Source organism: Ceratotherium simum, chromosome 8 (genome assembly GCF_057802395.1).
Source record: "Ceratotherium simum simum isolate JZ-2026a chromosome 8, ASM5780239v1, whole genome shotgun sequence".
Classification (NCBI taxonomy): domain Eukaryota; kingdom Metazoa; phylum Chordata; class Mammalia; order Perissodactyla; family Rhinocerotidae; genus Ceratotherium; species Ceratotherium simum.
This window is the reverse complement of record NC_141907.1, coordinates 7,073,706-7,098,016: the sequence shown is the minus strand read 5'-3', so window position 1 is coordinate 7,098,016 and position 24,311 is coordinate 7,073,706. Positions and strand designations below refer to the sequence as shown.

The following is a 24,311-nucleotide window of genomic DNA, read 5'->3' as shown; positions in this document are numbered from 1 at the left end:
TTCCTGTAATTGTTGTCATCTATGACATTATGAAGAGATGATCTCCAAGGAACTTCGAGATTGAATGAGATAATGCATGTCTAGTAACTACATGGCACATGCTCAGTAAAGGCCAATTCCTTTCCTGATATGTCTTATATCTAAAATTTTAGACAAATATTCCTTTGTCAACTTAAAAAGCAAATTTGCCTGTTATTTTATCTCAAAATGAGTTTATTTGGGAATAGCCAAAAGAATTGCAATTCGGGATGCGCATGCTATGGCAAACCATAGGCAAATCCAACAAACAAGGAAGAGCTACTTTTATAGAGAAAAAAGAGGGAGTAGAGAGTGGCTGTTTTAAGAAAATCCATGGGGGAAAGTAATAGTTCAAGGAGGCAATGGCTGAGCTGTGGCATTTCTCATTGGCTGGGCAGTTGCCAGGTGGGGAGAGAAGTCTTCCCTCAGTAGTAAAGTAGTTTTACTTCCTGTCCAAGATGCAAGGGTCTGTCTCTTCCTTGTCGGTGTAATTGACAATGTGTGAGAGCTCCCCCTACAGGCCTTCCCAACTACAGTTTAGTTGAAGTTTCTTTTATTAATTTCCCCACCTTCTTCCAAGTATTCTGGGGGATGGATTCTACGGCTGGAGCTATCAAGTTTGTTATTAGGGCTCATGCAGAGCAGCAAAGTTAAAGAAAAGATTCAGGGGTAACGAATTCTCTCTACACAGCAAATCTCCATCTTCCCTATGGCCTGCTTCCACGGATGGATAAAAAAGGCACAAAGGTACAAAGGATTCTATTTGTGATGGCTGATTTCTAGTATAATAAAAACCTACTTCAAAGCACCTACGGTGTGTGTCAGGTACTGTGGGTGGAGCTAGGGATTAAAAAATAAATAAAATAAAATAAAATAAAATAAAAAGAGGTAGGAAGAAAACTAGGACCATGGTTGAAAGGGATAAAAGTGTTCCAAAAGAAGGGAATGATTAACTATGCCGGTGGCCTGCTCTATCCTTTGACCACTGCTCACATTAGTTTCCTCCTAACGCCCTTTGTACTTACTCCAAACGTACGTAGCCCCAGCCTTGAAGGCTCTGCTGAACTTTCATCTTTCCCACGAAAGTTTTTTCTGTCAAGGCCAACTCAGGCTAATTTTCGCTTTGCTCTGAACTTAAAAGCACTTCTGCATACCACCCACTTGGCACTCACTTGTACTGGGCCACGTCCTCTGGCTTAACTTTTATTGCACGCTTCTTTGTCAGTGGGATTATGAACCACACAAGGAGGGGCTGCACAGCTTCCCCCACAATTCTACGCACAGAAGGAGGTCAATAAGTATTTGTGGAATGAGTATATGTCTAAATACAAAAATAGTTTTTATCACAAAAGACAACAGTCAACCTTTGTCTGGAGATAGGTCAGTAGGAGTTCAGTTAAATTTCCCAGAGTCTAGACTAATAATGAATATGGTTCAGAGAAGTACCTTCAGGCATTTTAAGAGCAGGAATCAAAGAAAAAATTAAGTATAGCCACAATATTCATTTATTTACCAGATAACAAACAATGACTGAGCGTCTGTCCACTATCCCTGGCTCTGCTAGGTACTCTCACATCCACAACCTTGTTCTCTTCCCAACAGCCCCATTGTGGGCACTGATATCACTGCTCCCATCAATCAGTTTGGGAAAGTGAACTTCAAAGAAGCTATGTGACTTGTTCAAAGTTACACATTTAGTGCATGGCAGAGCTCAGAGGCAAACTCAGCACTGCCTGAGCTCAAATTCGGCATGTTTTCCAGTACACCAAAGCTGCCTGCCTTCCCCCCTTATTCCTATTTACCACTTAAATTGCATTATAAAATCTGACTTTTAAGATTGTTGGGAAAAAAAATTTAAGAGATATGCAAACAAGGTGTTTACTGCATAACATACAAGATTTGATCACTTTACTCTCCTGTTTTAAAACTTTCAATGATTTCCTTCACCTTATCCAACCCCTGCCTACAAGGGACCAGATAAAGAATATAAATGAGTAAAGCAAGGAAGTGGATGGGTGCAGTACATTTGGCAGCCATGAATTCTGGTTTTAAAACACACTGTAACCAAACAAAGCAGCTCTGCTGGCTGATTTGACAAAGGGCAGGCAACGTGTAATCTCTGGGCATAACCAATAGGGCGAAGTCTGAACTCCCATAAAGCCCTCAAGGCCCTTCACAATTCAGCTCCAAAAGTCCCATGTGGCCTCAGTCCCTGCCACACTCCCCCCAGACTCCAGGCCCCAAGTCCCAGGGCTTCCCAACACATACACCCTTTCCCGGGAATGCCCCACCCACCTTCTCTCCATCCCAAACTCCTCCTCCTATTTCAAGATCCTCTTTTCCCTCCCTACACCCACTCTAGGCACAGCCAGATGCCATTCACTCACAAAACATGACACATACATCTATTTCAGCACCTATTCCTTTGTGATGGCCACAACAACTAGTTATGAACTGACTTCCCTTCACCAGACTGCAAGCTTCTAGAGGGTAAAAGGTTCTCTCTCTTTCCCCTGAGCTTGTCAGACATAGTTCCTGGTGCAAAGCAGAGCCTCAAAAACTTTTACTAAATGTTGAATAAACAGTGGGTACCGCATAATCCCAAAAGAATTATATGTACTGTGATAGGCAGAATAATGCCACCCCTCCTCCCCCAAAAGATGTCCAAGTCCTAATCCTTGGAACCTGTGAATATATTATGTTACATGGCAAGGGAGAGTTAATGCAGCAGATGGAATTAAGGTTGCTCACCAGTTGACCTTAAAATAGGGAGATTATCCTAGACTTATACTGTATTATCCAGGTAGGAAGGCCCTATGTAATCATAAGGGTCCTTCAATGTGGAAGACGGAGGCAGAAGACAGAGTCAGAGGGACATAGTGGGAGAAGGACTCAATCCAATGTTGCTCGCTTTGAAAATGGAGGAAGGGGAGCCAAGGAATTCAGGCAGCCTCTAGAAGCTGGAAAAGGCAAGGAAATGGATCCCCCCCAAAGTCTAGAGAAAAGAACACAGCCCTGCCAACACCTTGATTTCAGCCTAGGGAGTCCCATTTTGGACTTCTGACCTATGGAACTATAAGATAATAAATGTGTTATCTTAAGCCACTAAGTTCCTGTTAATTTGTTACAGCAGCAATAAGAAACTAATACACTTTGTCTTAGTCAGCCTGGGCTGCTATAACAAAATATCCAAGACTGGGTGGCTTATGAACAACAGAAATTTATCTCTCACAGTTCTGGAGGCTGGAAGTCCTAGACCAAGATGCCAGCAGATTTGGTGCCCGGTGAGGGCTCTCTTTTTGGTTTGCAGACATCTGCCTTCCTGCTGAATCCTCACATGGTAGAGAGAGATCCTCTCTTTCATGTGTCTTCTTACAAGGGCACTAATCCCACTCATGAGGCTCCATCCTCATGACCTATTACCTTCCAAGGGCCCCACCTCCAAATACCATCCCACTGGGGGTTAGGGCTTCAACACATGAATTTTGGGAGTATACAAACATTCAGTCCTTAGCACACCTGCTTACAGCCTTAATATCCATAATAGTTTTTTTGTTTAGGAGTCCTAAAGTTTTCCATAAAAAGATTAAAAAGGTCCAAAGGAATCTACTACATAGGCTAGATCCAGCTGCCCCCCTCCCTCACTGCTCTCCCACCCCCATCTTTAGCTAGCTCTAGTCTACCAGGGTGGAATGGTGCATGGGGATGAGTGCCAGAAACTAGAGTGCCCACAGGCATCTCAAAACACATAATTACAAGAGGTTTCACTTAAAGTATAACAAACGTGATCTCAATTTCTTATGCCCTATAATGGCGATTTCTTATAAAATGAATTTATTAAAACAGGGTGAAGCTTGTTCAGGGTTAAATGGATTTAATAAGTTAAGAGGTGTTAAGTAATTACTGACTTAATAAAACCACCAGTATAAAAACTCAATACTCAACATGAGCACAACGTACAGAACATTTCATACGCCAAGAATGAAAAGAAATAAATGAGCATTAAGATTTCTGTAGGTATTTGACAGCCCTGAAATTCTATTAGATTCCTAAAATAAATATACACAAAAAATCACAACAAATCAATAACCAAAAAAAAAAAAATTTTTCAATAGATCTTTGGTTTATCTAAATAGACACACTAAAGTCCCCAAATAGCATTTTATGATGGGGTTACCTTCAAAAAGAATGATTTGACAGTTTAATCACATGACTACCATCATCTTTGCAAAGATTCTTGGCCAAGCTCTCATCTGTTGACTGTTGTGCTTAGGCCCATTTTTGAATAAACTGCCAAACACAGCATATTTCAGACAATTCTGACATGCCCTTACGTTTTCAAATTTTTAGAGGTTGACTGGTTGTATGCTTTGGATTTCGAAAGTTTCCACACATGGTGCTAATTTTAAAATAGTCACTTACGTGATAAGAGAGTCACTTCTATGTGTGTATCTAAAGAGAATGCCTCCTACTTCTAAAAGGAGAAAGGCCATTCCAGTGTCAAGTTTGACAAGGAAACCAGAGTAAAATGAAAGTATATTTGCCCCATAAAGATCTGCAATTAGTGTCAATTTCTTGCAGTCTTGATATTGCTGAAGGATTTGGGGAGTGGGGTTAGGGAGAGGGTACTGAGAGGAAGGAAGGGGTCAATAGAAAACTCTCTGTGGGACCAGGCGGGTGACAAGATACAAGGGCTTCACAGATGAGGTCACATTTAGGCAGAATCTGGAAAGATGAGCAGGAATTCTTCGGGTGGCAGGGGGTTAGGATAAAGGCTATTCCAGGCAGAGGAAGAACACTCCGTGGGAGTGCTTTGGGGGCTAAACCATGCTGTGGAGCATTTCACAGGCTTGGGCAGCAGAGGGACACACCATTTTCATAGTTCTATGCCTTTGTGACTGCTTTTCCTCTGCCTGGAACAGCCTTCTTTATCCCAATCCCATGCACTCGAAGAACCCCTGCCTCATCCCTCCAGCTTCTGCTTAAACGTCACCTCCTCCATGAGCACCTCCTTGCCTAACACCTCCCTTAGTATTTTATATATACCTGTCGGCACTTTCCACATTACATTAGAAGTATTTATCTGTGATGGCCACTAGACCTGAAGTAAGTTTCTTGAGGTCAGGATCTATATCCTGTTCATTTTTGTATCTCTGGTAATGCCTACATGTTGGAAAGGGGAAAGAAGCAAAAAAAGAGAGGGGGATAAAGGGAGATCCAACAGAAAAGGCTTCAAGATCTGATAACTCCTGACGTAGGAGTTGGATCAAAAAGCTATCACAAGACTGCACCTAGATAACTGTGTGAACAAACACATGAAGAGGAACATGCCGGCTATCTGTGCAAATAATTCTAAAAAGTCAGTGAGGTATGTTCAGAAGGTGCAGCATCAGAATGTGAAGTCTGAGACTGTGCCACCGAACGTACTTCTCAAGAGACGATCTGTTCACACAAAGTCGATAATTTTCCATTTGACGGACACTCCATCGTGGAAGAGTTTTTATGTCAGTGAGCTGTGGTTCTGATTACACCGCTGAATGGCATCAAATATGTCTACCAGAGAGGATGGATATGGCCAAAGAACAGAGAATCCCTCATTCCTAACATAAACTGTAGTTGAAAATAAAAATCAAATTGTAGCTAAAAGAGAAAAGGAAGAAAGGAAAAGAACGTAATATTTAATATCGCCTCTGTACCAGTCACTTTAAGTGGATTATTTCAGTTAATTCTGAAAACAACCCTGTAGAAATAAATATTTTTCTTAGTGGAAAGAAACCAAAGCCCTGAGAGTGGTATTGCTGACAGAACTGGGACTAGAATCCTAATTATGCTGAACCAGCACGGGCTCCCTCAATACCGTCCGATTCATGAATATGCTGGTGTTTTCTAGTTCCATTTGATATTAAGGTTATTTTAATGCCTCCAAAATATTGTTATTTCACTGGTTTAAAAAATCTCCCTCTTAACTATTTAATATTATGGAATTATAATGAATTTTTATTTAGATGTGATAATGGTATATATTATGATTATGTTTTTATTTATCTTTTTGTTTTTAATATCCTTATCTTTTAGAGATATATACTGAACAACCTACAAATGAAATGATATGATGCCTGGGATTTGTGACAAAATAATAAAGGGGGGGGGTAAGTAATAGACAAACAGGATCAGTCACGAGTTGGTTAACTACTGGAGATGGGCACATACATACATGAGGGTTCCTTATACCATTCTGTCTACTTTAGCATATATTTGAAATTTTCCATAATAAAACATTATTTTTAAAATCTCCTATTTAGCACTTTCTTCTCTTAACATTTTTAGTCATTTTGAAGAACAACAGATTTTCTGCTGCCAAACTACTACTAACTCATACTTGAACCAATAACTAAATCTCACCCACAATCTCTAGCTACTTCATTTCTAAGTACTTGCAATCTTTGCTTCAAGTTCCATTTAACAGGATCAATGCCACTTAAAAAAAAACTAACAACAAAACCTTCATTGAGAGTTTACTATGTACCAAGCAGTATTCCAAGAGCTGTGCATGCATTAGCTCCTCTAATTCTCACAGCAACCCCTATGAGGCAGGTAACATTATCACGCCTGTTTTACAGATGAGAAAACTGAGTCAGAGAGGGGGTAAGCAATTTGCTCAGGGACAGATGGGGTGAAGCCTGGATGGAACCCAGGCATTCTAAATATCAGGCTTGAGTTCCGAACCCCCAAGTTTAGGCACAGATTCTTGGCAGGTCACAAACTGTGGTATTCCAGTATAGCATGCATAAGGAGGATGACAGGAAACTGAGAAAAGCATCCGAGTGAGCAATATCAAGATGTTCTTTTTTTCTTGTATCTGCATTCGACAATGCACTACACACTTGACTTTACCCAACAGTGTGTGCCAGGCACTGCACAAACTGCTCGACAAGTGCTGCCCCTGACCCCCCCGTAATAATCGGATAAAGCAGACATCACTCCCATGCCATGTAAAGAACATGGAGACTGAGGCCCACGCAAGGTCACAAGCTAGTAAGTGGCAGAACTGGGATTGATTGCAGGTCTTTATGACTCAAAGACTAAGTTATTTATTCTAAATTATACTGTCAAAAGACTAATAAACTACTAATAATTAGCTTAAGTTCGAGGATTTTCTTCACAGAAATATAAGCTGGATTTCATATGAGAGTATTTGTGTATGTTGATTTTAAGAATGTTTCTAACTACAGTGGATACAGAAAGATCTGCAAGAAAGGTTTTTTGAATGTTTCCACAAATAGTGCTCATTTATATGATAAAGTAGGAACATGCGTATATCTAAAGAGACTGGTTTCACTGGCTGAAGTCGTCTCCTCCGAGGTTGGCTGCTGTGCCTTGTGTTTTGCAACACGGGAGGCCTGGAGTTGGCAAGGCCATAGGGATGCTGAGAGGAAGGCCCACAAATGTGAGCAAGGAAACAGGACGGTCAGCAAGACTGTACAATGGTGATCAGTTCACTCAGAGTATCAATCATCAACACAGGGTTTAAATGAGTAATGAAGACAACTCCCAGGATTGGTTTTCTTCCCCACATCTGAGTTTATCTACACCCACCCTTTAGCCTGGGATGGGGTATGGGCAGAGGAGCAAACTCTGGGCAAAAGACTCAGTGTGGGGTTTGAGTAGAGCAGGGCAGACAAGAGACGGATGGGTAAGAAATCCAAGAAGTTGGCTGAGATCCTTGGGTACCAATCTCTGCTTTGCCACTTACTGCTGAAGGGGACTCCAATTCCTCACTCAGGCTTCGTGTGGAGGGCCTTCAGCTGGACTAATACTCCTGGCCTATCTCCCAACCCTTCACTCATTCTTCTGAGGGAAGAGGAACAACTTATCTCTCTTGAGAGAGCATGCTCGGCAGCCAGCCAGCAGAGAGGGTCTATTTTGGCCCATGTTCCACCCACTTTTGGCCACAAATCTAAAGCCAGGTTCTCCATGTGGCTTTTTCGCCTTCTGACTCCTGTATTTCTCTTTTAGGTGGTTCCAAAATTGGGCTGGGAAGAAAGAAACGCTTTTTATAAGCTCCCCTAAACTCTTAACTTTTGCCAACTGAAATTTTGAGCAAGTTGCTTAATCTCCCTGGACTTCACTACAAAGGGAGGGCAGTAAAAATCATTTTTAAAAAATAGTAGTAGCACAAGTTAATAGCCAACTTTTATTGAGTGCATGCACGAGGCACCAATCTAAATGCTTTGTATCCATTATCTCGTTTACTTCTTCTAACAACCCTATGGGATAGGTTCCATTATAATCCCATTTTACATATGAGACAACACTGAAGTAACAAATTTCACATAAATGGTTCAAAATAAATGGGAGACTCTGACTCCCAAACCAAGTGCCTGTGTGCTGTCAGTCTCTGCAGGTCTACCCAAAGATGACCCTGCTGTCCCATGTGAACATGGTCAGTCTCTGAGGGTTGCTTTTACCAGAAGTGTAGATGGAACATTTTGAGATTAAAGTACCCAATGCTGAGATGGCTTGTTCAGTGAAAGAAACTGTCTTTAGCTATGGGACTGCAGAAAGCTAACAGCCACACTCCAGGATCAGCCAGGAGCTGGCTTCTTCATGAGATGGATACTTAACCAAATAAATTATTCAATCTCCATTCTAAAACTATAGGTATTCATCTGACTCATCCCTTTCTTTCTCTGAAGATAAATAGAATTCACTTTTAAGTGGCTCGATTTTAATAATGCTAATTTCCAAAATCATCAAGACATTGAAATGTTGCATACAGCCCATCGACCATAAAAGCAAACTGATTATAAAACAGTAGCAGTGCGGTCCCTATTAGATGCATTTGACAGGGAAGAAAAGATGCTCACATTACCTGTCATTACACATAAAGGTTTTACTAGGAGAGACCAAACAAAACCAAAAACGTCCCAACACATGCATCTGTGAGATCTGGTCCCATGGGTGAATCTGTGCTGTTGATGTGGACCCAACGCCAGGGACTACCGAAAACCAGGGATGGTTTCCCCACAAGCATATTGTTGGAGGCAGGGGGGTGGAGGGGACCCAAGGTTGCCCAAAGCATGTATTATGTCATCCATTTACATAAAATATATGAAATGATACCTAAAGCTGTATACACACATAGAGAGGAATCTAAAAGACTGCTGATCAAAATGTTGATGGCTGTGTGGGAGATCAAGATTTGGCCACCCTGAAATATATCTCTTTACCTTGATTGTTTTCTCTGAAGGACATTTGACCTCCCCCACTAACTGCCTAAAGAATTTGACATGGTGGCTCCTTCCTGGAACAGATCTTCTATCATGATGGCTATAAAGATAATGTAAAATAGATGTTACAATGGGAGGGGCACCAAGCCCCTTTTATCAAAAACTCTGTCTCTCCCTGACCACATTATCTATAGATGACCCCAAAAAGAATTGTCCTCCTGCCCTCTGAAGTCCCAGGCCACTACCCACCCCCAACACGCTCCTCGCCTTTAGCTGCAATACTTAAGCAAGCAGCTTAGACAGAGGGGCGAGTTGCTCATTTCTGAGCTTCTCCCATGTATACATGTTATTAAACTTGGTATTATTTTCTCCTGCTAACCTGTCTTGTTAATTATTTGGCCAGCCATAAGAACCTTAAGGAAAAGGGCAGAGGGAGATTCTCCCTCTTCCCCCAACAGCTGTCTCGGTGGAAAGATTTGGAGACTCTGCTTTCTTCTTAATACATTTTTGTTGTTTAAAATTTTTCTACAATTAGTATGTATAATCTTCGTAATCAGACAAAAAGTGTTTTTAAACAAAAAGATAAATCTTCCCACATACTTCCCAGACTAAAAGTGTGCATTAACTCCTCATTACCCATAGGATCAAGTCCAATTCCTTTGCCCAAGGCCCTCCAGTGTCCCTCTCTCTGCTGACTTCTCCAGATTCAAAGCCCTCCCCTACCTCCCAATCCCAGCCTTCTGCCTTACTCCTACGCAGAGGACTCCACTTAGGTGAGTACACCTCCTGAAAGTCTTCTCTGCCATTTCCAGGCCAGGCTAAGGATCCGTCTTGCAAGCTGTATCTCTTTCAGAGATGTTACCATCTTGTTGTGAAATGTTTTCATGTCTATCTGATATAAGCTGCTCAGGCATATACGGCAGCCCAAACCGGTTCCTCAATAACGATTTAATGCTCCGAACTGAACTGATTTTCTATTTACAAGAGATTTTCACATATTGAGGTATATGGGGTAACTATTCGGGTTCAAAACTGATTCGGCTTGAACTAAAAAGGCTGACTCATGGCCTATCAAACATTGTACATCTGCTTAACCATTAAAGTAAAGAATACACTCTTAAGATAAGAATGTATACCTCCCCTCCTACGCCCTACTGGTAATGCCCTATTGGTAACGCCCGATTTACTCCCTTTCCTGACATCACCGCCTCAGTGACCTGCTAATTTGCAATTGAATACCTCTTAAAATGTATCCTGGGTGTGTTACTGAAAACCACACTTCTCCAGAACGCTTTCTAAGGCCTTCCCAGGTTATAATCCTCACTCTGGCTCAAGTAAACTCACCTTATTTCTCTTATCTATAGAATGGTTATTGGTTATTTTGCATCGACATTTCCTCCTTCAAAAATTAATAGTAGGGTAAAACCCCATAGTAAGTTGGCTCCATTCTTCACATTATCCACTAGATGGCAACACAAGTATCATAGCTGTAGTAAAACTCGCGAAAATATGGCGATTTTTTCCCAAGGGCTTTTAAAATTTCTCTAGTTCTTCGATTTTGATCTAGAATCAAAAGATTATTAAAGGTTAATTGTTCTGCACAGGCTGAAGCTGAAGTGACACTGTTTCAGAATATAGGTGTGCACTTGGATGAGTCCAAGAAGATTTTAAAATACTACACTCCGGGCAGGTTTGACACAAAGGGAGCTCCGGGAGCATGGCTGCCATCTGCCAGCCCAGGCGGCAGGCCCAGCTTTGTTTATACGTGTCACCCACAGAACAGTCCTGCTAGCTGCTCCTTGGTGGGTGTTTTATAAATTACCCAAAGTGAGATAAACTGTGAAACAAAAACCCTGGTACAAAATGGTGGGATTCTTCTCAAAGGACGACTGCATTTTAACTGTAGGGGAAGTTCAAAGCAGAAACAAGTGTCCTTTGCTGATCACAGCAGTGGTTTGACTTGCAAGCCATCCCCCACTCCCCCAGGATGATAGGAATTGTGTTCTGCTGGCACTCACAACACTCCCAACAAAGACTTGATTGATTATGAAACACTAAGTACCGATTTGCATAATTTGCCTCTGCAAGAAACAACCATTGTTCAAGATTAAAGAGACTCCAGTAGGTCCCTCTGGCATATTGTAAAAAGTTCCCTGTAACACAAAATCATTATTTTTTTCATTCAATCAGTGGACACAGCTTGTTGTTCAGTTTAGTATGCAGCCAAAGGCACAGCCAGAACAACCGCTGCTGTATAAATGTTTGCCAACTACTGATAAGCTAAAATGATTTTTCACAAGGATTGTGTTTCCGGGTTTAATTTGGAGGCCCACTAACTAAATTCCACATCCACTCCCTTCAGCCATAATTGAAAAATGCATCCATACCAAACAGCTATAAGTTCAGAACTAACACCCCTCTGGAGTGCGTCCACCTTGCTGAAGTCACAGTGCGGGCTGTCTGAGTCCCATCCCATGCCAGAGAAGCTCCCCAGTGACCAGTCAACCCACGAGAGGGCCTGGCACGGCCACAGACATTCCCTGGCGCTCTGGGTCCCAGCAGTTGAGTTTGTGAAGGGATTACATGGTGAACTGCTCCTTTCTTGCTTTCTGCTCTTCTCTCGGCAGTTGTTAGCAAGCAAGTACTATAGCTGGGCCTCCTCCTGTCCCTTCCCCCCTACTGGCAATTGCATGATGCCAGTACTTGAGTGGCCATGATGCCAGTACTCAATCACGTACACTCACCCCTCCTGACTTAACTCTCAGTCTCTCCTGTTCCTATCTCCAAAAGAGAAAGAGCTTCTGTCTCTTGATTCCCCAAGTTAGAAAATCTCAGATCATTTTAGACTCCTCCTCTTTCACCCTACAATGCCAAGGAATGCAGGCACTGGAGGGGGCCGTGACAGTGGGAGCTCTGGTCACTCTTATCCAGGCCTCACACAAGCACACGATGCTCTCGCCTGCCCCTCCTGAAGCACTATCCTCCCTCGGCTTCCAGGACCCCACTCTCTCCAGGTTCTCTTCTTAAACCTCAGACAACTTTTCTTCACCTTCTGGTGAAGAAGACTGCCTCCTCAGCTTTTGCTAACCTCTGAAACTTTCGTCAGTCCAGCCCTTTACACATTCTTGCTAAACCCATTCATTCCCATCCACAGCTTTACTGACTATCTACAGAAATGTCCACTCAGCCCCTGCCTCATGCCTGTGTTCCAGATGAGTGTATCCAACTGTCTATTGTGTGTCCCACTGGTGCCTCAAAAGCAACATGTCCCAAGTGTTAATTACTCAATCACGTACACTCACCCCTCCTGACTTAACTCTCAGTCTCTCCTGTTCCTATCTCCAAAAGAGAAAGAGCTTCCGTCTCTTGATTCCCCAAGTAAGAAAATCTCAGATCATTTTAGACTCCTCCTCTTTCACCCTACAAATTAAACTGGTCAGCCAGGCCTGTCTACTCGTTAAACATCTGCCGAAGGAATTGGTACCCACCAACCAGCTTCTCCTCCTGCGCTTCCTGCACCCACCCCACACTGCAGACCCCCAGAGCCTTTCCTTGATCGAGCCTCTTCTTTTCTGCCTCTGCTCTTTGGCACCTGCTGTTCTCTCTGCCTGGAATGTCTTCTTTCCCATCAGCCAAACTTTCACTCAAATGTGCTGGCCCAAGGAGGTTTTAAAATATGGTATTCTGGGCTCACTTCTCACTTTCTCTGCATCAAGTCTTCCTTGAGGCATCCTGTAAGTATCTGTTAGTTGAATGTTATAAATGTTAGCTGAATGTATATATGTTATATACATTATATACATTATCTATCTATATAGATATATATATAAAATATATAAATGTTAGTTGAATATGTCAGTGCTCTACCCGAGTCTGGAAACCTCATTAGACAAAAGACATTAGGTGATCTTGAAGTAAGTAAAACTGCAACAGTAGCTAAATAACCTGTTTGGATTTTTGTTGAGAACCAATGCCAACCTTACTGCATTGCAGATTCCAGAATTCCGCATGTTTTTTAAGAGAGAGAGAGAAATGTGTGCATGAAAGAGGAGAGAGATGGATTTCTAGCTTCTCAGATCTTGAGTAGCAGACAATAGGAATGGTTAAACAGAGGAGACAAGGACGATTAATGCTAGTTAGGATGAAGTTGGTGGTCTAACAGTAACTAACTTTCTAACAACCTGAAAAGTATTGCTCTTTTCTAATATTAAGCCCCTAACCTCTTTTAAGAAATTCAGATATTCTTAGTGTTAATGACATAATGAAAGAACTCATGACTTAATGCCAAAAGTTGAGAAGCACCCTACAGTGCTTAAAGACCCATGAAGCTCAATGCAACTTCCATTTTAAAACAGATCTAGGACCCTTGAACCTAAAGAAAAAGCAGAAGCCTATCATGTTCTCAACTTTTTCCTCCTCACTCCTTCTAGCCCCAACTTTCTCTATATATCTCATTGTCTTTATGACCAAACTTTAATTAAACATTTTTAATTCCCATTCTTTTAGGTCCCCAAACTGCATCTGTTTGGCATTGCTAGCACATTTCTTCCATTTTCAAAGCTCAACCCACTCCTGGCTCCTCTGACCTTTCTGTCTGCCTACCACAGGCTATATTATATACAGACTATAAAGCAAGTAAACGCCCGCCTTCCTGGATTCTCAAGACTAGCACGGGCCTGCAACACACTTACCTACTTCGTTTGAAGAGCAGCGCGGTAGGGAACTACCGCCTCTTCCAGGTCATCCCTCTTCAATTCCACCTCAAACAGTACAAAGTTCTTTTTACTCTGAATCGAGTCCAGCCATTGTGTTCCCCCCATCTGACACTTCTCTCTGCTAACCATTCTCAACCCCCTTGAGAATTCTTTACATGAAATACACCTGTGGCTTCTGGCCATACTTATTACTCTCCTCTGAACATAGCAATTTGTGGGCCTCAAAAATCATATGTGGTTCCCAGGATGCACTCAATACTGTGTGTGTCAGCAGGGAGTAAAGAGGAAAGCAGAACCACCACCTCCCTTGTTCTAGCCTTTGGGCTTCTATTAACGCCACCTAAGAGCATGTTCACTTTCACATCACTGAGTCAAGTTGACAACATCAACTAAAATTATTTTTTCCATGACTGTTACTTATAAACTATTTCATCAAGATACCCATATTTGATCCTGGCCTCCTGTCACTTGCCATTCTGATCATTCTGCTATTAAAGACATTCATAACTGAAAATCATCAACTAAAACACTGGGATGAAAATAGGGCTGAAAAAGAAGCACAGAGCTATAGACCCCTCATGTGGACAACCAACTCAACTAGTCACAGACACCCTCATAGTCCTAACATTCAGTCCATTTAAGAAAATGTTTCCTCCGCAAAAATATCATGGAGAGACTTTGCTAACTGCATTCTGAAATCAGATCTTCTCACCTACCTGCCTAGCAACCCGATCCAAAAGTGCACAATGAGACTGGGGGGGACACGGCGTGTGCTTTGTGAACCTACGCTGGTTAATCACCACTACCTTCTTTTCTGTGTGCTTGGAAACTTTTCTTTTATTTGTTCCCTTGACAAATACATAAGACCCAGTATGGGCCAGGCACATTGAGGAGGGAGGTAACAAAGAAGAGAGGAAGGGAGGAGGGAGAACAGAACAGGAAGTTCTAACCCAAGGATCTGACATGGCTCTGTACTGCTTTTCAGACCCAATCCAAACCCTGTCTGGTCCGAGGCTGCGTGTAGAGTATGTGTGCAGAGACTGCGGTGTGTAGAATGTGCATGTGCGTTGCACTCCTCTCAGTCTCTGTAATGCAAAGCATGGGCTACAGAGTCATACAGACCTGGGTTCAGATTCCAGCCCTGTCACTTACTATTGATATGGCCTTGTGCAAGTTATTTAACTTCTTCAAGCCTTAATATCTGATGTATCAACTTGAGACAATAATAACACTGAAAGTGACTATTAAGTTGTCAATGAAAATAACATCTGTGAGGAGTCTGACACTGTGTCTGGCACATAGCAGGTACTCAATCATTCTAAGTTTTCTTCTCCTGCTTCCCTTTCACCACTGAGTCTCACTCAGGAGGCGAGGCCAGCCTGGACTGTGGACTGCCAAGGGGCAGTGGACAGAAGGGGAGGTGTAGGGACCCGGGCCATGCTAAAAGGTTATGACCTAGGTCATTTCCAAAATCGCAGCACTAAGGAGAGAGAAAAGCTGTAGAGTCAGAAGAACAACAAAAGAAACTGGATTTGGCACAAATCCAGCATCACTGGAGGACAGGTGGTGGCAATACTAGTAGCTAACATTTATGGAGTGCTTACTACATGCCAGGCAAGATTCTAGGAGCTGGACACATATTTAATTTATTTAACCCTCACAACAACCCTCTGAGGTAGGTACTGCTATCCCATGAAAAAGAAGGACACTGTAGCCTAGAGAGAGGTCAAACACGCTGCCCAAGGTTCCACAGCGAGTCAGTGACATGTCACAATTTGGCCCCAGACAGTCTGGCTGCAGAGCCCAACTTTAACTGCCTTGATGGTAATGGGCAGCCCCCACATGTACCAAGGTCAGGAGCAAAGGCAGGGAAGGGCACGGAGCACAGAGCAGCATGAGCAGTGGCGGAGGCCACCTGATGCAGGCTTAGTTCCACGATGGGGGGCAGCCGGAAGGGCCTTTCTCCAAAGCAGCTTGGGGACAACTCACCTAGGCACAAACCACTCCCAAAGAGAGCTGAACTTGGACAAGTGCTCTGCTGTCCTGCTGTACTCTGGCCCCCTCTACAGCAGAGCCATTCCTCATGTCAAGCTTAACTTTAGTGCATAAGGTGAAAAGCGCACACAATCCATGTGACACTTACAAAGGCCACACTGGATTCCAACATACACTCTTACAACGAGCTCAAAGCAGCTCATTTCCCCCACAGTGGGAAAAGATTGCTGTTTCATCAGTTGTGCATCAGAGGAAGTGGCTAGTTTGAGTTTAGGAGCCTTGAGGAGAGTGAAAATGCTTATTCTTAGATGCTAGAATCACAGGCAGTGAGGCAAGACACTCTTACTGGAAGAGGCCCTAGGGAAACAAAACCAAGGAAGGCAACAGCAATTCACAGCTCCATCGCACCCTCACCGGCGGCACCCACATGCGGAGTGTACAACAGGCCCTGCTGACATCGGCGTTTCTTTTCTGCCAGGTACACAGTTAAGCTCTTGCCAGTTCTGTTTCTGTGGGATGGCCTCCAGTGTGTGGTTTGCCCCTCCCCTGCACCCCAACACACTCTCCTCCATAGCTTTTCTCCGCTCGCATCACGTTCCTCTTTGGCAAAGCAGGTACTCTCCTCCAAAGAACAATCTCGTGAATCGCCACACGCCTTTTCTGGGACCACCATTCACAACTGCACTCCACAGGCAGCCCACAACCATTTTGCCCTTTTGGAAAACACAATATGAGTCCGAGCAGAAGGTGTGGTCGACGGCCAGCTCCAGGCAAGGAAGGGGACACCCAGCTTCTGGGACTTCAAGCCAGTTCCCAGACCTCAGAGTCACTGCTCTGGGCCTCCATTCCTCACCTGTACGCTGCAAAAGTTAGACAAGAAGGTCCTTTCAACTCAGAAATTCCAAGATAACTTTTTGGTGTTCAATCAGCTTGAAAGTTCCTCATGCTCAAAGCCTGCTGGTTTCTTTTCATCCCTTTTATGATTTCCAAAGTCTCAAGCATGATTCTAAGGATCCAGGTACTTGGGATCCTCATTTATTAAGGTTTTCTGACTTAGGGCAATTCAGCTGTAGAACCTTAGAAAGTCTGGTCATAAGAAATAAGTAGTAGAACTGAATTTGAAACCAGGGGGTCTACTCAGAGCCTGTACTCCTAACTTTTCCTTGTTCTTAATTCTTCTTCAGAACTTTGACAAGAGGGGAGAGAGGAACAAACATTCTGTTTATATCTGAGGTTCATCAAATTAAAATCTCAACTCTATCCTGAAAATTATTTATATATCTTACATAACAACTAGTGTAGAACTCAAATTTGAGTTTCATTTTCTAGAGGGGTTTATATTTTTAACTTCTTGAGTAGCCTTCCAGAAAGAATCATGTTCTTGACCTTTCTACTGGGCACAGATGCTTGTGAAACTCTGACAAAAGCATGTATCTGATCTCTTCTCTTACGAAAATGAATATTCCCACAGATACAAAAACTTCCTGCTTATTGTTCTGAGCTTTAGAGGCACCTGGCTCACTGGAGCTCAGGTTAGGAACCTCTGACCACAAAACATGGTTTGACAAACAAATACACAAACACAGGAGGGTACAGCCTTTCTGTAAACCTCATGTGCATAAGGAAACACTTCCAGTTCAGCACCCAGAGACAGCGGCTGGCCATCCGTCCACGGAGTCTGTCTGCATGGTAACACTAACCAGTCACACCAAGGGATGGGCGGAGGCAGCAGGGGCCCTGCGGCCCGCAGGTGTGAGGGAAAGACTGAGTGCATTGTGATAACCACTCACACATCTGCCTTCCAACATGCAGAAAAGGGGAGAGATGGAAGAGAACCACTAACTCATCATGGTCATGGTCATCGTCATCATCATAAATATTCAGTGTTCACTATATGTCAGGCACTGTGTTAAGCCCACTGCATGGATGATCTCACTTAATTCTCACAATTAATGAGAAAACAGTCAAAGAAACTAAGGCACAGGGCTGTTAAGTAACTTGCCCGCGTCATACAGCTAGCAAGTTGAAAAGCCAAGGTCCATACTCCAAAACAGATTCCAGAGCCTGTGCTCTTCAATTCTTCACTCCATGCCTCCAAGCTTGGGTTCTTCAAGGATAAAACTTGAGCTGAAGAACCAAACCAAAGAAGAGTTATCATCCAGCCTTCTATATCCCCCACATCCAACTCATTAAAACAAAGCCATCAATTTTATTTATCAGCTTCTCCAAAAGCATTTGCTAAACATCTTCTAAATTCTTCCAATCAGGACAGAAAATACCAAGCAAATAAACACATTTATACTCCATTGTAGTACATTCCACATCCCAGGAATATGTTCACTCCCTTTTATGGTGAAGAATTAAAAGACTTTTAATTAAAACTGTATATCCAAAAAGAACTACGTCTTGTTCATGCTGGATTCCCAAAGCCTGGCAAGGTTCCTAGCTCAACAAATGCCTACTGAAGGAGTGATACATTTTATCAAGAATTTGTCATTCTAAAAGAAACATCAAAGAAGAGCTATACAAACCTAAAACTGGTGGTTATGATGTATTAAAGGTTGTTTTTTAAATATGAAATTTTCTCATATCATTTTTACAAATGTTTCAGTATACACCAAAGGCACACACGAATTTATGATCCACAGTTGATAATCAGCAACTCCTCCTCTCATACGGTAAACAGATTAGCAATAGAGTATAAAGTTTGTAGCAACAAACAGGTTCTACCCAAAGGCAGTCTCTTACTACTAAGGTTAAACATATACACCCAAAAACATGAAATCCCCAAAGATTGAATGCTGCTCTGTACACATAAAAAAAAACTTTTTATTTGAATTATAACATCAACTAAGGAGAAAATGTTTGTGAGGATGGCAAGGACCAGCACATACACCTACAGAAGTGGGAAAACTACAAATAAAGATGACATATCACAACTGCTCCCAATCTCATTCTCCTGGGATCCCAGCTCTGGGTAGAAATATGAGCTGGGAACTACATAAAACCTCTCTTACTTGAAAGCCAAGGGCAAGAGTTACACAAACGTAGACTAGTTCTCTAAATCTTCTACCCATGGCAGCAAGTACAGTTCCCGCCCACTAGGTGGTGCTCTCTACCACATTGTTCCTCAGTGAACAGTACAGTACATCAAGATGACAACAGCCTGGTTTTAAGATGATTTGTCTCTTGAGGATATACATTTGGTTTAAGTTTCCACTGCAAAGTTAAAGTTCTTAAGATAGGTCATGCAGATCAATTGCTCCTGTAATCTGAAACTCAAAAGAGCAAGTAATATCTAAACAAGGGGAGGGGTGGCCCTGAGCTTATAAGGTTCTCTAAAAGCCAGGAGACAGTCAGCCTGGCTACCTCTAATCTCATCATCAAAACCGTTACCTTGTCCAGTTTCTGCTTCACATCAGCAAAGAGAAGAGCAAAATCAACTGCGTGCAGTACAAAGGGAGAACATATATTCAACTTTCATACTGCTTGGTAGATGTCAATAATTTACATTCAACAGAAAACACTCCTTGATAACATTCGAACGCCCAAAGTATAAGGGTTTGCTCTATTAAAACATATTTTTTTCTCTGTTAGTAAAAACAAAAGCAAAGGAATCGATGTGCATTTTATCACGAAGCTCTGAGACAGAGGGCTTGGTAACAAGATACATAGCCTTGCCTTCAAAACCATCTTTCAACCGAGTGAATGCGAATAAAATGCAGAACATGCTAGCCTCAATCAATAATACAAATGTTCACATTCCAGGAAAAATCCAGGGCCTTGTTTCTTTATTCCCTGTACTCCAAAAAATATAGATTCCTTCCCTTCATTATGGTCTTCTTTAGAGTAAATAAGGCACAAAACTTAAAGTACTTCTGTACACATGCAAAAAAAGAAAAAGTAGAAAATATTATTTCAAGGAATAAGTTACAAAACATTCTAACATCCTCTTTGCTTGAAAAAATGAAAATAAAATTTAGTGATTTCTAGGATTTAAAAAAACTGTAGCAAATTGTTAACTGCTAAGTTTTATAAAATGGGGACTAGCCTGATAAAAACTGAGTCTTACTGAAGTGTTCAAAATAACATAAAATAATTAGTTCCTAATACACATTTGCTAGAGAAAAATCTGTGTGTAAAAATAACTAAAAAAATAATGGTTAGACACTGAGCTATATATTACAGATCCTGATTTTGAGAATCAAATTATATTTTTTCTAGGATCCTACTTTTAAGTTTTACTTAGACACAAAAAATTTAAGTTCTATATTTGAAATTTTATATTCAGAACTCAGTTTGAAAGCTTTAAAAGTAAAACCAGTATATGCAATTTAAGGCCCTTTTAACAGTTTTTCAGATCATCAGGTAAAGCACTGGAAACACCACACACAAAAAAATTTCCATTCTTATCATAGCAACGAATTTCAGTTAAAACCACATAGCAATTTGTGAGCAATAAAATTGTCATCAAAATGTAACACTAACTGCCCATCCCCCGCCTCCCCAACACATACACATACTCTTTTAAGGGACACACGTAGCAGTGTACCAAAGAAAGGAAAGTAAAACTTGACAATGTTCAAGAACTCCTTCCAAACTCTATAGTATTATTCGGTAACTTGATCAAATGTTGGCATGACTATTATTTCAAAAGTGCCTATACATAACAACTGGTAAAGTGATATCATTCTACACTTATGGTATCATTACAGTAAATAATGGACAATATCCCCAAGAACTGGGCTATCAGCAACTAAAAGTAAAATGCCAATTTTCAATTGTGAGGTTACTGTTCCAACAATGAGATTTAAAACAAATTTTAGATTAAGGGTTTTAAATTTTACTTCTATTTATATCCTATATTATGGTATATTTCAATAATTAAACCAGCTAAAGGTTTTCTCCCCCTTGCAAAATTAAGACTCTCCCTACATGCTAAAATTTAACGCTTCTTTTGTAAAAAAAAAATTTAAATTTTCCTGGCAACTAAGTTTGCATTTTGTTTTTTTAAATGGAATCTATAAATATATACGTAACTTCTGTGCCCATAATTGGAAAGGGGCATTTTGGGGACTCTTATAATGATCACTAAAGTTCTTTAAAAAAAAAAAAAAACTTCCTCCATGTTCAAGAATTCATATTTAACCCTTATTTTCAATTACAGCCAAAGTCTTTGTTCCAGATCCACATAAATCAGCATTCTTCTCTCTGAAAATGAGTTTTTGGAGAAAACATTATTAAATCTTACATCTGACTTTAATAGAGTTTCCTAATTTGCTTTTGCATGTTTATTATCAAATTCTAATCATGACTTTCCCAAACTTATTTATATTTTCACACAAACTTCCAAAGTTTTTCCAGCTTAAATAAAAACCCACAAAAACTGTGGGAAATGTTTCGCTTGAAAGATAAAAGTAAATTGGTCCAAATGTACATTTGCAATAATCAGTGTTTACTTTTGTTGCTCAAACATTCAGCTTACAGCACTCTCACTATCTGCATTCAACTTAATTTTCTTGTCTCTAAAAAAACAAAGGAGGGAAAGTAGTTTTCTTTCTCCCATTTTGCTCTCAAAATATAAACTCATTTAATGCAAAGCATTCCTGGATCAGGCATATTTTAAACTACATGCATATCTAGTCTCAACAGCATCCATATTCCATATGAAATGCCATTTCTTTCAAAACTTCAGTCTGAATATTTTATAAATCTAATTTCACTTCTCCTAATAAAATGAAGACGTTTTACTATACAAGACCCAATTAAAATTTTAGTAAATGCAAATAGCAAAAGAGCTGATACTACAATACTGAAGCGGAAAAGAGGATAAGTATTAATTCATTTACTTAAAAAGTTGGATTTTTTCCTTTAAGTGTCTCTATTATAGATTCTGCACTATATTTATTAAAATAGGACAAACCTTTAACCTGGGAACAATTTACCAGTTAACATTATCTACTGAAAGAGGAAGTACACTTTGGGTAAGTAAAACACTGGAAACTATTTATGCTGCCCTTGTTCAAAGCTGCTTAGAAAACTAGGCTACGTACTGTTTAAAATAATCACCAAAAACAGTCTAAAGGGTAACTGTGATATAGTTAATCCACAAGCCCAGTGATGCCATGTAATTCCAGAGTCAGAAATTTGTCTCTCAAAGGGGATCTAAGACATCCATGCAGCGATATACATTAAAGGTAATGAAACTATAAAGAAATATTTCCTAATAGAATGAACATATTTTACAGTTTGTATGACTGGCAACAGAAAAGATTTTTTTACCATTAAAAAAACAGTCTCCTGACAAGAGATTCTGGTTTTGAAGTATGTCACACCCCAGTTCCCCAGCCACGAATCCCAGTTCATTTTTTAAAATGAGGTCTATTTCCTGTAATTTTAGATATTTTAGAGTACAATTATTTTACATTTTTATGATGCCTTTGGGGTATCATTACAAATATTTTTATGTGTTTAAACTTAGGAAAGTAAAATTAAGTAATAGCTTCTCTTAAAGGGAGCTGTCAACTCTCTCCTGAACAAAAATCTTTGTTTTAAAGCAATCTAGAGATTTATATCCCTAGTAACCATAGAAATTAATCTTAAGCTTTAGAAAAAAATTGCATAAAATGCTCTTTATTTAATTAAAATCAGAGCTCTGCTGTTAGAAATAAGGACCCTCTTTTGAACAGAAAACGTTCCACAGAGTAGAATTGTTTTAACTCGTGGTGGCACTCTTTGTGATAAATTAATCAAACGCATGTTTAATTGACTCTTGAATTTGTGTGCATAGGAAGTTAAACACTTTGTTGGAAAGGATTTGCTCAGGGAATACATCCACTGAAAACTTTTAGTAAGAAAAGAAAAGTGAAACACACAGGATCCCGACAGTATTTGTAGATTATCTAAGTGTGACCAGAAAAAGAAAGAGCCAAGAAAAGAACTTAACAGAAACAATTAAGAGAATCACTCACAGCGGAACTCACTTTGTTTTCATTAGGAAACTGAAAATATCATTCCCCGTGCCTTAATATGAAGATCCATCAACACATCATAACTCAAATTTCATTCTTGTGATAACTATCACTTTCTATTTCACATGTACTAAAATAGAGACACGTTCCATTCTGCTTATCACCACATGACTGAGAAGTTTATTTCAGATTTAGAAACCAGCCGGGACTCCTGGGGGAGTCGGCCGGGCTCTTCTGCGGCACTCTCCTTCGGAGTGGTCTGAAAGAATGTGTGCATTTGAGAGATGGTCAAGACAAACTCCTCAAACGTTTTTAAAACGTCAAAGTTTCCAAGGCTTATGAAGTTCATGTTTTGACAAAATCCGTGTACTACCAAATTTGATTAACTCTCGTGAGATTTACATTTTATAGCTTCAGGTTTTTCTCTACATAATGAGTAATTTTAAAAGTTAAGTGAATAATTTTAAAAAGTTATATTTTTAAAAACCCACCCATTTGGACTTTTCTGAAAAATGGGATAAAAACAAAAAAGGTTAAGAGCTTAGTGTAGTATCAGAAAACAAAGATATTGATGATCATGTCAAAAAACAAATATTAAATATTTGTAAAGTGCTCACACAGTATATTGTACACACCAAGTAAAGTTCAAACTACAAATGATTCTTTCAGACAATCAGTCCTTGAAGAGGCCTGAAATACGTGTTTCTCCACGAGTTTAGGCGCTGCTAAAAATGCTAAACATCTCTAAGCAACCCCACTTGTTGCAAAAGACACAGGCATTTCCTCCCCACACTGTCCATGGCTAATTTCACAGTCCTACAAAGGAAACATTTCCCAAGCATTTAAGAGAATCAAGACATCTTGGTATATGAGTTGCAAAACAGAACAGAAAATGATGAGGAATTGTAAATGATAAGAACAGGTAGTTTCCACTGTATTTGAGACCAGAGTGTGTTCACCTTGGTAGTTCTAAAAACTAGTCCTCTACGGAAAAAAAAACGTTTTTGTGGGGAGGACAGGAATCAAGAATTTTGATTCAGATACTAGGAAATGACACATACTACTATCTTCACCGCAGGCTGCACACTTCCCTAGCAATTAGTCCGCAAATTAAACAATACATATTATGTGTCAGTGAATTGTTTTTCACTTTTAATTCAAATTACAGTAATCAACAATGATAGAAATCTGAAAATCCATTCTAAAGCATCAATAGAAAATGATGTTTAGTTTAAAGATAATTTCAAAGCATAATGCTGTTTTGAAGCTTTCACAATATGATGTTTAGTAAAAACAAAATATAAACTTTCTCTTAGAAGTACAGTTGGAATACCTTCATTTCTCTGCATTTAACCTTACACATGCAAGACCTTATGAAAGAT

At 40.5% G+C, this 24,311-nt stretch overlaps 1 protein-coding gene across 2 annotated transcripts in view; it reads right to left on the bottom strand.

Annotated features, from left to right (window-relative positions):
- The window catches only part of STX18 (syntaxin 18), a 133,810-nt gene that overhangs the window by 61,530 nt on the left and 47,969 nt on the right, over nucleotides 1-24,311 (bottom strand). The gene's annotated exons all lie outside the window — the stretch shown is intronic.